The sequence below is a fragment of the Sciurus vulgaris genome, assembly GCF_902686455.1.
Source record: "Sciurus vulgaris genome assembly, chromosome: 4".
In the NCBI taxonomy this organism is placed as follows: Eukaryota; Metazoa; Chordata; class Mammalia; order Rodentia; family Sciuridae; genus Sciurus; species Sciurus vulgaris.
Genome location: NC_136464.1, coordinates 121,249,256 through 121,266,708, shown reverse-complemented (window position 1 = coordinate 121,266,708; position 17,453 = coordinate 121,249,256). Strand labels below are relative to the sequence as shown.

The 17,453-nt window shown below is 33.6% G+C and overlaps 1 long non-coding RNA gene and 1 pseudogene across 4 annotated transcripts in view; one reads left to right on the top strand and one right to left on the bottom strand.

Moving 5' to 3' along the window:
- LOC306658697 overlaps positions 1-17,453 on the top strand; it is a 284,777-nt gene that overhangs the window by 88,855 nt on the left and 178,469 nt on the right. The gene's annotated exons all lie outside the window — the stretch shown is intronic.
- LOC306659166 (heterogeneous nuclear ribonucleoprotein A1-like) lies at positions 13,232-14,424 on the bottom strand (annotated as a pseudogene). The gene has a single exon. The product of its transcript is annotated as a heterogeneous nuclear ribonucleoprotein A1-like (transcript).

The window sequence follows — 17,453 nt, the reverse complement described above, 5'->3', positions numbered from 1 at the left end:
CTGAATCCATGAACCTGAAATAAAACTTTTCCTCCTCTAAGTTCTTGTGAGTTCTTTTGGTCACATTGATGAAAAGCTGAGTAACAAAACACTTTCCTAGCACGTGTGAGACACTATTTTTGATCCCTAGTACCACAAAAAAATTGATGCTTTGTGTCACGTAGCAACAAGATGCAACCTGGCCCCAAGATTCCCAAAGACAAGACCATCTCAGCACAGACAAAACTCTTTAAATATGTATATTAAAAACTTTGCACTTATAAAACTATTTTTATCAAAGAAACACCTGATAACTGATCTAGATTAATACAGATGAGGAAAGATTTCCCAAACTCTAAAAACGTCCATATATTACTCTAGAATCAATAGGAAGTATGACTGTAAAAAGGGGATTTATTAGATTGGCTTACATGACCAGAAACTAATCCATAATAGCCAGATGTAGGCTGGAGAGCCAGAGGAACCAGTAGCTGTGCAGTCTATGCCTCAGAACAAAAGGCATCAATATTGGGATCAATGATCCCAGTCTCAGACTGAAGTCTTCGGAAAACTCCTTGTAGAATCACTGGCAGAGTCTGCTTTGGAAGAGTGAAGGAGTGAGAATATGATATCCTCCATTGCAGCAACAACCACGAACCCATTCACCACGAAGATTCAAGCTTGCACCGCTGCTGCTTCCTTGTTCTTCCAACTTTTAGTCCATTCAAGCCACCATCCTCGAGGATGATGCTGTCCCTGCTTAGGGAGGGTCTCCACGTGATTTTGCTATCCCACATGTCAATCATTCCTAGACACATCCTCATTGACATACCGAGAAACCTCTTACTCTTCCACATCTTTTAATCCAATCAAGTTGACAATTTAAATTGCCCATTGCAGGCAGTCATCAGACCCTTGACTGTGCCTGGCCAGTGTCACTGCCTGCCCATACTATTTGTCCTCTTATACAGTTCTGCCAAAATAAACTGCTTGAACATAGATTTGTTTTTACCACAATTGGACCCAAGGGCAAAAATTGCTCTTGTGGAATCTGATTAACTGAAAAGAAAAGGAAGAGAGAAAAAATAACTAAGGAAGGATAATAAAGAGAGGGTGAGAGGAGGAAGGAAGGAGACTATAAGGAATGTATTAAGCTTAAGAAAATAGTTTTAAAATTATTTTTCTATCATTTACAGAACAGGACTAAGGAAGTATTTTGTCATAAGATTTCAATGATTGCATCACACAACTTGGTGCATTTTAGACTGCTTTGAAGTATTTTGTTTAATGTAAGTCCCTATTGAAATGGGGACTGAGAGAAAAGAATTCATAGTTGTGTTTATAAATTAAATTAGGAAAGTTAAAGGAGAAAGAAGTAACATCAGGACATAAAACTGTAAATCAGAGAAAATGATTAAGCAAGGTACCCAATAGATGCAGGGAGTTTCACTCCTATAACAGGGGGAAGATCATACTAATGCTGATACTGGGGGAGTCTGCTCACAAACTGCTGGCATTGAGATCTGCAAATTATCTTTTTTTGCATATGTTTACATATCTTTCCAGACCTGAGTTGAGCAAGACACTGGAAGTAATGTCAGATGAAGCATAGTTTTTTCTTAGTTTTTTTCTTTCTTTTTGTTTAAGATTGGAGAATCACTGTGAAATAGAAACTGCTTTTTTTTTTTTAAATTGTACTTTACGCACCTGTGCCTCTGTGTTAAAAATATGAAGCAAGTCATTTTGTGATTCAAGCTGTTTAAAAAGTCACTACACAGTCCCTGGGTGGTTGTATGATCATTTCGGATCAATACACAATCATCTCTCAGGATCTGTGACCTGGTGAGTGAAAGTCAGTTTTAGTCCTAGACTTCATGAGCGATCCTGTATTGGGGAATATCTCTGTATCTAAACTGGAGGGAATGAGTATGAAAACCAGCTAGTGGCACTTTGGGCTCACGCCAAGGAGGACATTGGCAAGGTTCTGAAGATGCATCAAAGATTTTTGGTAACTTTTGAAGGATTGTCCTCAACCACAGGCCCTCTACTCTCACTTCTCAAGGAGCTCACAGTCTAATATTAACTGTCAATCTCTCATTGTCTTGAATCACGATAGGTTCCATCTGTAATGTTGATGCTGAGTACAACAGACTTAGCAAAAATCCAATTTCTACTTTCTCATGGATGGTTGGCCTCAGATCTCACTCAGCAAATAAAATACTAGTAAGAATTTCATCCTCAAAAATTTACTGTAGCAAAGGAGACAATCCTTGACTCCACTGGAACAAGAAGGGAATAAGGAAATTATTGGTTTTGGACATTATTTACCTATCTCTTTATTTAGTAGTTTACTATTTCATTGGACCGTGTATTGAGATAGAACCAGGATGTATTGACCCCCTCATGAAAGATTTGTAAATACTATGGCAATTCTGTGTTCATAACCATAAAGGGAGCAGATTGTGTGGTCTTCTTGCTGCTCTTAGAAATGTGACCAAAAATTATACTCTAGGGAAACTTTTTCTGATGAATTCCCTTGCTCTATATGTTTGAAGACAGCACAGTAGAGCTAATCCAATACCTTTAATACCAGCTTAAGTAAATTTTTTTGCAATGATAATTTTTCATTACTGATCAATATATTTGATTTAAGCTTCCTTTAAAATTATGATGCCTTGAGATTAGATCACTTTGTAATAATGGAAGTTAAAAAATATATAAATTTTCAAAGTATTTTTAAGATAAATAATAAAAATTTGTGCAAAGGAGTATTAAGAAATAATTTGTGTAAAGTCTTACATCTTTAAAATTAGCAAATGAATGACACTAATATGGGTTTTTGGTCTAGTTTTCTATTATATATATTCCCTTGATCAGATAAATTAAACATTCTGAGCCTGATATAACAACTTTGGAAGAGTTTATTTGAAAGTTACTTTTATTCCTTAACATTCTGCATTTATATTATAAGATCTTGTTTATGTACTATATGCTATATTCATCTGCTAGTTTGATAAAAGTGCTAAATAATATTGCAAGGTTAAAAGACAAGGTAATGTACGTACAAATCATTTGGCTCTGCCACATTATAGGGATATGAGGAAATGACCTATTTATATCTTCCATCATTCACACTCTATAATTATCAGGTTGACTATAACATACAAAAGGTTGAATTGTTATTTAAATAATTTGTATCATCCTAAACAGTCAATAGGTAAATTTAAACAGAACAAAAAAGTTCTTCATAGGGTAAGAATAATTCAAGTGTCTATCTAAACTATCTCAAATACTTTAGTTTATTTGAGTGGATATATTTACCATATGTTTGTTCTAAAGAAAAAAATGGTTTTTGAAAAAGAAAATCCTTAGTAACTAAAAGCAGGTAAGTCAAATAAATACTAAATCATAACCATCTAAATTTCATTGAAAATGTTCTTATTAAAGTTATGAATTGCCTGCTAATTACTACAACTAACAACTAACCTTGTCTTTCTTTAGTTATCTTTATGGACTTCACACTCTCTAGTAATGTTGACTAACTGTATTTCTAAACACTTGTCTCCAGTCCTTGTGACCACACTGAAACTTTATTCTCTACTTCTTCACTATCTCTCTACATTTACCACAGTCTTTCCCTGCTATTTACCCATCTACCTAAGCTTGATGTTTCTTAATTGCATGTATTTAATGTGTATGACTTGATATCTTCATTTATATACGCATATTGAAGTTACTTTGGTAGGGCAAAACAACTTATCCATTATCTCACATAGTTACCTTTCACCTGTGGGTGTGTATGTGTATGTTTTGTCAGTCTTCTGCTCTTTGTGACTGAAAGACCAAATGAGAACAATTTCGGAGAAAGAAAAGTTTGTGTGGGGACTCACAGTTTCAGAGGTCTCAGTTCATATAAATCTCTATTTCTCGGGGCTGGAGATCAGGCAAGACATCATGATGGAAGAGTGCAGTAGAAGGAACTGGCTCAAGATATGGTCAGGGAGCAGAGAGAATATAGGCTGAGCTCATCAAACATATACCTGAAAGACAGGACACCCTCCAAGGGACCCATCTCCTCCAACATCTTACCTGCCTTCAGTTACCACACAGTAAATCTCTACCAAAGGATTAATGTATTGATTAGGTTAAAGCTTTCATAACCCAATCATTTCATCTCTAAACTCTCATGCATTGTCTCATGCAGGAGCTTTTGGAGAATACCTAATATCTAAACCATAACTCGGTGTGTGTGTGTGTGTGTGTGTGTGTGTGTGTGTGTGTGTGTATGTGTGTGTGTGTTTATTGAAAGTACCTAAACCTACTGTTTTAGCAAATTTCCAGTATACAATACAGTATTATGGACTACAGTCTTCCTGTTGTACATTAGAACTCTAGTCCTATCTCTCCTACATAATTGTGACTTTGTACCCTTTGACCTTCATTCCCATTGCCCTCTCTGTAATCACTGTAATCATGGTTCCACTCTCTGTTTCAATGTGTTTGAGTTTGTTTGTTTGTGTTTTTCTTCAAGATTTCACATTTTTTAAATTTATAAGATAGTAATTTTCTTTCAGTATCTGGTTCAGCTCCCTAAATATGTTTTCTAAGTTCATCTGTTGCCACAAATAGCAAGGTTTTTTTGCTAAGACTGAACAATATTCCTTTTCATACATGTGTCACGGGTTTTTGATCCACTCAATTGTCAATGGACACACATGTTGTTCCCAGATCTTGGATATTGTGAATATGGATGCAATGAACATGGGGTAAGATATCTTTATGTTGTGATTTTGTATCCTTTGGGTATGTACCCACAAGTGAGATTGTGTTAATCAGCTTTTTGTCACTGTGACCCAAAATACTTGACAAGAAGAAATTAGAGGAGGAAGTGTTTATTTTGAGCTCACAGTTTCAGAGCTTTAGTCTATAGATGGCAGGCTCCAAGGCAGAAACATCATGGTGGAAGGACATAGTGGAGAAAAGTGGCTCAACCCATGGCAACAGTGAAGCAGAGAGAGACAGAGAGGAAACAGACACAAGATGTAGACTCTAAAGCCACACCACCAGTGACCTACTTTATTCAACCACAAGCCACCTTCCTGCAGATACTATACAGTATTCCATTTAGATTATTACTCCATCAGATGATTAACCACTGATGAGGTTACTGCCCTCAAAATCCAATCATTTCACCTCTGAACATTGCTCCATTGCCTAACACACGAGATTTTTTAAAAAACATTTTTAGATGCAAACCATTTTAATCAGTTATATGGTAGTTCTATTTTGAACTTCTTTAGAAAATTCATATTTTCCAGAATGACTGCATCAATCTCCCTTTTTACCACTAGTTTACAAATTACAAAGTTAGCCTCTTCTCTACACCCTTTGTCATGCTTACCACTGGTATTTTTTTTATAGTAGCCTTTCTAATATATATAAGGTGGTATCTCATTGTGGCTTTGATTTGCATTTCCCTTATGTTTTTAGTGTTTTCTTTGGAGAAATGTCTAGTCAGGACTTTTGCCTATTTTTAATAGGGTTATTTGGTTTTTCTTTCTTCTTTCTTTTTCTTTTAAGGTATATGAATTCCTTGTGTTTTGGTAATTAATTCCTTATATGATAAATGGGTCACATTTTCTACCAATTCATTGGTTGCCTTTTCACTTTACCAAGTGTTTCCTTCACTATGCAAATGCTTTATGTTTGAGGTGGCACTACTTGTTTATTTGGGCTTCTGTTGCCTGTGCTTTCAGTGAAATATCCAAAAATTATTGACAAGGTCAATATCAAGAAGATTCCTACTCTCATGTCTTCTTCTAAGAATTTAATAATTTTATTTTGTTTAGGTCTTTGATTTATTTTGAGATGATTTTTGCTCAGGGCATAAGATAATGGTCCCTTTTCATTGTTTTATATGTAAATATCCCGTTTTTCTAACATTGAAAAAAACTACTTGCAGTCTTCCCTGGGATACAAAGTTGATTCAAAATGTGCAAAACAATCAATGTGGTAGGTCACATTAACAGAAAAAAAGACAAATCACATATCACATCATAATCTGAATAGAAGTAGAAAAAACATTTGACAGAGTTGAATAACCATGATCAAAATTCCAATGGCACTTATCATAGGAATAAAGAAAAACATTCTTTGTCTTTTTATAGTAATTAAATCTTTCTGGATGGTATCATTTATTCCCATGACTGTCATTATTATCTAAACATCCCAATCTTTCCCCCATATCTTATTCCCTTGTAATATTAGTGTTTTAATTTCTTAGGTATTTTATATATAAGGATCACAAACTGGAATTCAACACAAATTTTTTCTCTCACATAAGCACTTTCTTCACTTCATGATTTCAGTTATTATATAATAATTGATGGACCGCTTTCTCTTAAGATGAAGAAATTGTCAACCACTTAATATACCTCCCATTCTTTGTGGTTTTCCACTGTTCATGATCAAATCTTTGTCTACTCCACCTCAATAAGAATTGTTAATTCCTTAACCCCTATTTAGAAGGTCTTTATTGTCCCTTATCACTTTATACTTATTATCTCATAATATTCAAAAACCTCCTAAAACTTCTTGTGTTTACTAATCCTTTCTAAATGACATTATTTTTGTATAGCTACAAAATTGTTTAATACCTTACTTTATAATCATTCCCATTATCTCCAAGTTAATGTAAAATTCTATTGATGTGGCAAATACCAATGCTCAAAAGCTAATCTCATCCCCCAACTTGTATCATAAATTATTGCCTTAATATTATCTTCTCTTTAATTTATCATTCATAGAACCACCCTACCATAATGAACTTCTCAGCACCCCAACAAAATTCCCAATTACTTCATGATTCTCTACCTACCACTGCTGAGGCTAACCCAATTCAAATATCTTCTGCAAAATGAAACAGTTTACGAATCCACCAAGAACATGAATCAAGTGTTGGAAAATGGTGCATAGTCCCTCTGGGAAGTCATAAATATGTACAAAAATCAAAATCAAAGCTAAAAATTAGGATTTGTATTAATATGAGAGATTGTGTACATCCACAGTTATTCTCTTGCACTTAGAAAAAGCTTCTCATATGGAATGGAGAAGAAAAATAACGTATTAAGGTAAGGGCACTCCTTTTATTTGTAGCTGAATATATGCAATGTATTCATTAGACATCAGCTGGTATAGATAGAAATGAAGACCTTCATTGCATTACCTGCTAACAGGCATCATTGAACTTGAAAGTATCATATGAGCCATATGTATCTTATAATTAATAGGACTGTTATCTATATACCAGATGGCAGAAGAAAAATTATTCAAATTTAATGAATATTTCCTTTGTTAAAATGTTCACAAAATTTAAGAAATATTGATTTATATTTATAATGAATGAATGAGTTCATATAATTTTATTATTGATGGACAATATTAATTAGCTAGTTAAGAGTATTGGCATTTGTTAAAAATTCAGAACATGGCACAGTACAGGTGAAATGAAATTGTAATATTATTGCTAAAATGGTCAATTATGCTGTGTTTGAATTATTCATAAATCAAATATGAATGCCCTCACTTTATATCCATGGGGGAACAAGGTTTCAAATACATATTTGGTCAGTTTCAAGTATTAGCTGAATACTGTGAATTCTGTTATAGGAACCACAAATAAAATTACCATGACAAATATGCTTAATGACTATTCTGCAGATGTTCCATTATAAAATTCCACTCATGCTATTAATCTTCTGAAGCCTATTACCATTCCTACAGACAAGACCATCAACCATACTAATGTTCTTAATTGTCTAATTCCAGTGGTCTTGAAAACAGAGGTTAGAAGCAGCCCTAGGTAAAACCAAAGCAGCCTGATAATAAGCCTGATGGATAGATGTAAATTATAAAGCAAAGAAACTCTAAAAACTCTATAGAGATGGCCTTTGGAATATGTACACTGGGCTCTTACCAACACTGGATATATACTTATAAATAAATTTTGGAAATTCCTAAACCAATAAAAATACAAAATTATAATACTTGATCCCTCAAATCATAATTATAATATCACACAATGTAGATAATAAAACAAAACTAATAAGAACTTTTCCATCAGTCCCTTATGACATATATCTCTATATATCTGTAAAAATTAAAGACAGCGGAAGTCAGAGGATAAAACAGGTTCTTTATCTGGTTGTCTTTAGTTTGAAAAAAAAAAGTATTATTAACATGTATGAAATAAAAACTTCTCATCTTGATTTCAGCATCCCAGGTTTTTTCTAAGAGTTTTGGTTTATTGCTTTCATTTTTCTCACTTTTCCCCTCTACATGTAACTTTTTTATTTTCAAAGATCAGCCTAGAGCTATACTTCTGAAAGGATTGTTTAGTTCCACATGACAACACCAAAGATAGACAGATGTGAATTATATTAATCCCAATATGATATCCAAAGTATTATGTATAGTAGATAGATCATAAACACAAAAATTATATGTTTGTATCTATTATCTGAGTGGAAGGATATATTCTCTTGATTTTCTGAGTGTTCTTTTTCTGCCTTAAAAATTAGATGAAATAATTATGAACTTGTATTTGATTATTGCATTCCCTAATCCCTCCATAAAAATCCAGAATTTTAAAAAGCCATACTTCTGTTTTTTCCCACTTGCTGATTTGCGTGTGTGTGTGTGTGTGTGTGTGTGTGTGTGTGTGTGTAGGGGGGAAAGGGAGTTTTTTTTTTTTTTATGTGAAATGTGCCACAATTTTGGCCTTCTAATATCCTGCTCTGCCTTTAGGTGTCTTCTAGCAGTCTCCTTCTTTGGTCAAGCTTTTTTGATCCCCAACTGTCATTTCTTCCATAGCAACAATGAATTCCATTTATCATTTTTCACACTGTAAAGTGCTTGCTTGTTTGATTTTTCTCTCACTTTTCTATCATAAGTTCTATGAAAAGAGACCTTGACAGTTCAATTTGTTGTGTTTCTTCAGTGCTTGGCATAATTCTGGACACATAGTAGCCACCCAAGAAATGGTTGCTGAATAAATTACTGGAAAAAATAAGTGAAGACCAACATAGAAAATAAATTTATCCCTATTACATATAGTCAGCACACTACAGATCCCAAAAGAAGCTTTGATTTTAATTAATTTACTGAAGTGTGACATGACAATCAATGAGAAAAATCAGGAAAATTTTTCAGATTATTTTGTTTTTCTTATTTCTGCCAGCTTTGATATTAGACTATATTAAATGTTTAAGAAATAGAATAGTCGATTGGGTAGAAGGAACAAAACTAAACTGTTAAAATTACTTCCTCTTGGATCCATCCATGAATCAAACAAAGTTGCCTGAATTTTACTACATTAGTAATTTATTTTAGGGCATGGAACTTGCTTTAGTTTCTATTATTCACCAGAAGATTAATAATTGGCATAATTATGCATAATGTCATTTTTTTTCAGAGGAAAATAATGGAGGTAGAAAAAAAGTTTTAAAAATCTGAAATTGTATTGCAGAAATATATACTTTTTATCAATTTTTGAAGGTCTTTAGAATCTACATGTGGGACATGACAACTAAGTCATCATAGAGAATGACACCAATGATAGTGCATATGTTTCAATTGTTTCCTTGGTCTTTGCAATTTAATATTAAAAATTATTTAAATACATTGATAATTCATACTTTTTCTAAAATAAATGTGTCCATGTAATTCAACAATTAGTCTTTATTCTGTTGGTCAAATATAGATAGCCACATAAAATGTCAAGATGACATTGAAAACATTGGTTTTAATGATTAAAGAATTGATAATGAATACAGGTTATCTCAGGTTGCATTCCTTCAGAACATCTTTTTCTAAAATAAATCAGCCTCTAATGACCTTATTTGGTATCCTGTGATCCTCTTTCAAATTTAATGCTTGAAAATAAAGGCTTTAATATTTTATATCAATAAATGAAGGTTAGCTCCTACTAGAACTTCTATTTTGTCTCATAAATATTGTCTCAAGTCAAGCATCACTTTCTGTCTTCACGGTAGAATGTAATGTATTATCATCAGGCCCAAAAGGAAATAAAAATACTTTGAAGAAAATAAAAGTTAGAAAAAACAATTTTGTATGCACCTGTCCTAAAATCACTCATAAGAAAATCATTCTCACCTTTTGAAAGATGGATATATATAACATAGCAAAAAAGTTCTAATGAAATATTAAAGGGTTCAGTGAACCCATTTCAATCTTGGAAGATCAGACTCTGAGTAGTACTTTCCTTCCAAATGCAAGATCAAAGGTCAGCAAATGTACAGAGTTAAATGGCTTTAGTTTTACCGCCCCACAAACACAGTGCTCATCTAATTTATATTACTCTGGATCTTAAAACCCTTAAACATTTTTTATAGGAGAGACTCTTGTATGCTACTCAGATTAATTAGATTCAGGGGGTCAAATGGTCAAAACTCCAAGAGTCTACTCAGAAGATAGTGTACTGTACACAGAGGAGTGTAATGGACCTTGCTTTGGGATGGAGACAATAAATAAAATATTAGGTGGTGAGGAATGAAGGGTAAGGGTGTGTTTCTTTCTCTAGTTATCGGTAATATTTCTTGCAAATGTAAATGAAACAACGGTAAGATATATAAATTAGTAAAGATAAGTAGTTCTTTTCCTGGCTTTTCTATCTCTGTTGTCTCATGTATAAACTACATGATTCTGTAAGGTAGTATTTATTTATGAGGTACATATTCTAAACACGAAATTTTCTGAGAGTCACTGACTCAACAATGAACTCCAAATCCAAGTCTTTGGTTTGCAATTCATATAGTTCAAAAGCCTCCCAAGTCCATGATTCGAAGTACTGAGCATCACTGAAAAACCTAAGGCTCACAACCTTTTATAGTTACAGCTAAAATTCCCCATGATTTTGTTAGTTTTCAGCTAAATTTAAAATTTTGTTTTTTTATATTCTTTACATTCTTCTCTTTTACTGATTCTTTAGCTCCTTGCCTCATTTCTTCTGACATATCCCCAGAAACTATTGGACTTTTTAAAACTCCTTTTCTGAGTTTCATAATATGCCTAGGCCCATAAGGACAGATAGGATTTCTGGTTTGAACAGTTCTGATGTAGGCTCAGTGGCATACCCAGGGCAGGGAAGTGAGTGAGCTCAATCAGACCCCAGAGGCTCCAAGCCTGCTGGTAGAGGATGGGGATATAGAGAAAGGGAAGGAAGTAGACATGCATTATTGCTCAACATTATTCTATGTTATATATGAAATTTTATACATATGTATCAATTTATATATAATGCGAATTTGTGTATATTATGTATATATGTATACATATATTAATTTATTCAATTTTGATAATCTTAAAAGATTAAACTATTGCTATCCTCATTTCAGGAAAAAATGAAACAAGTATTAAGAAACTTAACCTGAAGATGAAAACGGGAAAATACTCAATATTCATAGCCAGGCAATCAGGTTAAAAGGTATATACCTCCAATATGAGCAGAAAATTTGAGGATATGGATTTTACATGTTATTTAACTTTTCTCCAAATCTATTTTAATACTTGAACTGTTGTAAATTTTAATCTTTTTACCAGAGTTCAAGTTTATTAAACTTTTCCATGTGCCATGTTATGCCCAGTACTTCGGATTTAAAAAGTAAAATTTGAAATGGACAATTAAAGTAGTAATTATGTTGCAAGAAGATATATAATAAGAATTATGCAGAAAGTATTGTACACACACAGAGGATTAAATAATTAACTTTTGGAAGTGAAACACCAATAACTTTGGAGGATGATAATTTTTGAATGGATTTTGAACGATGGTTAGAAGTCCATAAGTGTCCTTGATTCCAAGAATAAGAAACAAATTTCTTAAAGGTGTAATTACATGTCATGACTGGGATTATTTGGGATTATTTAGTAGTGCTCTGTGGATTGAGCTCTGGATGCATAGGGGGAGCAGTTTTTGAAAGTTTCAGAGATAAACAAAGAGATAATGAATTCCATTTGTCATTCAAAAACGTTTGGAATATCTTGTTGCAATGAGAAAGCATCATTTTTTAAACAAGGCAGCTCATCTTCCTGCTATAGTACCTGGAATTTTCCAGTATACTTTTGTCCATAGGAAGCTAACCACAATCTATTTCAGAAAGTTACCAATGAAATGCATGTATGTTTCTTGAAATAAGAGCTAAAAGATAGCAGTCTACACAGAGTCCAAGAATCCCAAGAGATATGCAAAAGTATTCTTGTAACCCCTGAGTTTCCCAGCAGCAATTTATGAACCATTTCTTAAATTGCTTCATGGGAAATGAAAATGTAGCAATGCAATTTTCTTGTAACAGGTGAATCTTAAAGCATGGTATCATGTTGGATAGGTTCTAAAGTAGAAATCACAGCTTTCTCTTCTTACAGAAGACAGAGAGATAATTTGGCTTTAATTAAGTGCACAAAAATACTGTTCACTCACACAAATATTTTCTTTCATTTTTCTTGCCACTTGTGTTTCTTTGATCTACTTTCATTTCCCCATCTTTGAGAGAGACAGGAGGACAGAGAAAGAACTTAATGCTCTAGGAAAGAACAATGGCACTGTTACAATAAATGGTAACTGGCATGTAGGATCATGTCCAGAAATCCAAATGTTAGCACTCTGAGGAACTGGAGACACACACTCAGTTTAAATAGGGCAAATGCCATTCAGCTTTAAACTGCTTGCTGTCTGATATAAAGACTACGCATTCCTTTTAGATTATTATTATTATTTTTTTGGATAAAAAAACAATAAAAGAGAACCATTACACTTTTAAAATCCAAGCATTTAACAACTGATCTTTAACAAGCCTAACAACCAATGATCTGCACTTGAGACCATTGGTTCATGTTTTGAAATGTCCACGGGATTCAACATGCAGCTATTTAAGTACAGGACTCAATTGTTATCCTGTCTTAGAAGCATCTGAAGGCACTGATGGAGAAAATGAGAAAATAGAATAAAATCAATCAATAAAAGAAGCATTAGCCATAATGGTGGATATGGTCAAAGACAAAAATGTTTCATTTTTATTCTACATTTATAAAATAACTAATTTAAATATAGACCCATTTCATTTTTTTAAAGACACATTTATTCAGCGTAATGATCAGACTATTACATTTAGCAATCAACAAAATGGGTGCAAAAAAAAAAAAAGTCTACATTAAAACCCTTGTTGGAATGCTTTCCACTTTCCACAGAAGAGAAACTAAAATAACCTGTTATACAATTAGTCACAAATACAGTCCTCGAGTTTTTTTGCCCATACACATGAGTATTGTCTAAACCATGTCTTCTTTGTAGCAGCTAGGCCCTGCCACCACTGTGCTTGGCTGAGTTCACAAATCTGTGGTAACCTGTAGCTTCCCTGTCCTTCTCTGGCTCTCCTCTCCTGCTAAGCTTTGTTTCCTGGCAATATTAAAACCTTCTGCCACTGCCATAGCTACTGCTGCTGCTGGAACCGCCATAGCCACCTGGGTTTCATGGTTTGGCAAAGTATTGGCCTCCACCACTGTAAGGTCCAGAGCTTCTGCCTCCAAAGTTTTCACCCTTCATGGGTCCAAAATTTAATGACTGATTGTTGTAATTGCCAAAATCATTGTAGCTTCCACCACCTCCAAAATTGCTTCCATCATTACCAAATCCATTGTAGCCACCTCCGCTGCCACCATATCCACCTCCACCATGGCTGCCACCAAGGCCACCACGACCACTGAAGTTTCCTCCACATCCAAAATGGCCATTTCCACCAAAACCACCTCCGCGACCATCACCAGAGTTTCCAGAACCACTTCAACCTCTTTGACTAGATGAAGCACTAGCCATCTCTTGCTTTGACAGGGCTTTCCTCACTTCACAGCTGTGGCCATTCACAGTATGGTATTTCTGAATGACAATCTTATCCACAGAGTCATGGTCGTCAGAAGTTACGAAAGCAAAGCCCCTCTTCTTTCTGCTGCCTCTGTCAGTCATGATTTCAGTAACTTCAATTTTCCCGTATTGTTCAAAATAATCTCGTAGATGATGTTCTTCAGTGTCTTTCTTCTTTAATGCCACCAACAAAGATCTTTTTCATAGTTAAGTGGAGCCCTGGTCTTTGAGAATCTTCTCTTGAGACAGCTCTCTTTGGTTCCACAACTCTTCCATCCACCTTGTGAGGTCTTGCATTCATGGCTGCATCCACTTCCTCCACAGTGGCATAAGTGACAAACCCAAAGCCCCCGGAGCGTTTGGTGTTTGGGTCTCTCATTACCACACAGTCCGTGAGTGTTCCCCATTGCTCAAAATGGCTTCTCAGACTCTCATCAGTTGTTTCAAAGCTCAGCCCTCCAATGAATAGCTTCGCAGCCGTTCAGGCTCTTAGGGGACTCTGATTTAGACATGACGGCAGCAGCAACAGAGACTTCAACAATGCTTTCTCGGCGGCGTCCATGGGCAGAAAAGCCCATTTCATTTTTAATAGATTAACTAAATGTATGATATTTTTGCCAAGGCCTTAGGGTACTAACTAATTAAGCATAAATATTTGAAGTGGGATAATATATTTTAATATGCATTGTTTTCTTGAATCTCTTATCTATTGTCTTGTATCAAAAATATATGACAATATATATTAATTTTGTTTTTTCACTAGCTATTTTAAGTAAAATGAAATTAGACACATTCTCATTACAATTAGATGCTAAATTTTTCATTAAAGTATATTATATATGTAAATGATTCTTATTTATGACAGTGTTGAATGCCCAACTTTCAAACTATATCTTACCTGTCATCATCTCATGACATTATTTTTTTTTTTAATCAGTGACCCTCACTAAAGTGGATAGGTGTGAGAAAATGATGATCCATAGATAACTGAAAAAAAAAATTAGACCCATTTTGAAAGTTTGAAATGCCCTATTTACTAAAGTACTTAATAAAATGACAAAGGAACAAAGAATCATTTACTCTACAGTGCATTAGATGTATGTCAAAAGGCTTACATAAAGATATTTTGTTTTGTCATTGATAATAGCAATGCATATATTAAAGAATTTTTAATGGCAAATGAAAAAAGTATCTTTCCAAAAGCTCAAATTTTATATCGTGCAATATTTGAAACATTTAAAATTTTATACGAATAAGTCTGTAAAGGTAATAACAATTTAGTATGGAGTGAATAAATTATGAATTATATAGGTCAATGTCAAGGTGAGAAATGTCTCCAATATGAAAATGTTACAAGTCAATTATGTACTTAAAAGCAAGGCTCAAATATTTATGTAATGATTAATATTAAATCATTTATGGGACAATGATGTCATTTCAAAGTTCTTATCTTCTTATGATTAATCCTGGTGGGTTAATAATCATAGATTCTTTCAGTAGCTTTATGAAGAATTGTATTACACAAGGTCTGTATATATGGTGTAAAAATATATACTACATGTAAATAGTATATTTTTTCTAAAACTTGATAGTAGAAAATTTAATAAATTGTTGCCTTTTAAACCTGTCTCCCAACTACTTTCTCTGTTTAACTAGATGGCTAAGAATTACTCCTCTTATATATGGTTTTAAAACCCCAATAGCCTTCAGGTCCCCCAAAATCTCAGTGTTATATTTATAAGAAATTTGTATTAGTAGAAATTTTGAAAATTATTTTCTAACATTTGGCTATGGTAGAAAGGCTCTGAAAGGAGCAAAGCCTAACATTGCCAAACACAATAGTGTACAAATAATATTAATATTAGCCAATCTTCTACCACCATCTGGTGGTCACCTATGGTATGACCTAATGAAGATAATTCTGGCATTAAATTGTAAATAAATTTCAATGTTCATGTCCACTTTAAATGGGATCTTTAATTTGGCTATTAAAAATGTTTAAATTCCACTACAAATGTTTTTTTTTGTTTTCAAGTTCCAGAAAATGAAATTAAATGTGTTCTCAATTTTTTTTCTTCTTGATTGACTTACTGTAATATACATTGGAGAAACAAATAGCACATTAATGAAACAATAATTAACTGTTCCTTTGCTTCATTTATGGCAGATATATTTTTTAAATGCCATATATTTCGGCAAGTTTTCTATTAAAACAATCCATCTCTAAAAGAAAGTGTGCTCGCTTGCTTTTTTTTATTAACAAAATTCTCTAAATTAATACATAGATTAGTAGTTATGTATATTATCTATGATGAAGTTTAATTCCTAGAAAGCATTGCTTTTAATTTCTTATTACCCTTCTTTAGTGGAGCATAATTTACAAAAACTGAATAATAAATATTACTTAGCTGATATATGATAATAGTAGCATCTTATTATCTGATTCTTTGAAACTCTAAGAAAACACATTAAAACAGAAATCATGAAATTAATGATAAAAAATTAAAATTTACCCTTGAACTCAGTCTTCTCTCTTTGCCCCAACTACCCAGCTTCCCAAAATAACAGGAATTCATGGAAGGATTTGGAGAGAGGCATGGGTAATCCATGTTTTCCTTTGCTTCTTTCTGGGTCTTTGTTGACCCCTAAGGTCTGCCTGTTGGCACGCTACCTGCATGTGTTCTCTGCTAGCATACAGAAATGAGCGACAGGCCCTAATGGACTGGGGCATCATGGTGACAAGTATTAAAGAAATCTGTCACCCCTGATGGAGTCTTCACTCATGAATTTCCTCGAGGTTGATCCTTATTTTCTGAAATTCAAGCCTGTTCCAACGAAGAATTTCTGAGCGCTTCTGAGTTCCCTCCACAGCAATCTCTCCATTATGTTAGCTTTAATTTTAGGCAACAGAGAATATAGAAAAATCACTCAGGACAGTCTTTGAAGACATCATCTAGAGACTTGCCAGTGCTGACCTCTTGCTGGTGACAAGTTGGATACCACTAAAGATGACTTCGTACCTCAGTGGAGTACAAACAAATGGAGCATTACCAGATGGTCATAATATTGGTCTCTTTATGGACTCTCTTCTGTTCCATTCATCTATGTGCCTCTTTGAAAATGCCACATTAATTTTTATTACTATAGTTTCATTCCAAAATGTTACTAAAACTAGGTAACGTGTTTTTTTTAATGTTTTTCTATTTTGAAATGTTTGTCATTAATCTTGTTCCTATGTGAATTTTCTGTTTAGTTTCTGTACATCTACCAAAAAAACTGATGGAATATTGTATGTATTGTATGAAGTCTAAAGATCAGTTTGGAACAGGAAGTACTGAGTCTTCCCTTCTATTCCTTAGAGTCTTTCGTGGTATTCAATTTATATAGGTTTCTGGAATATCTAAAATATTTTATTTTATGCTTTTGGAGTTATCAGGAAATATATATATATATATATATATATGTACATATACTTTTCAGTGTCCTATTGTTCATCCTTTGACTATAGAAATATGATTAATGTTTATTGATCGATCATATT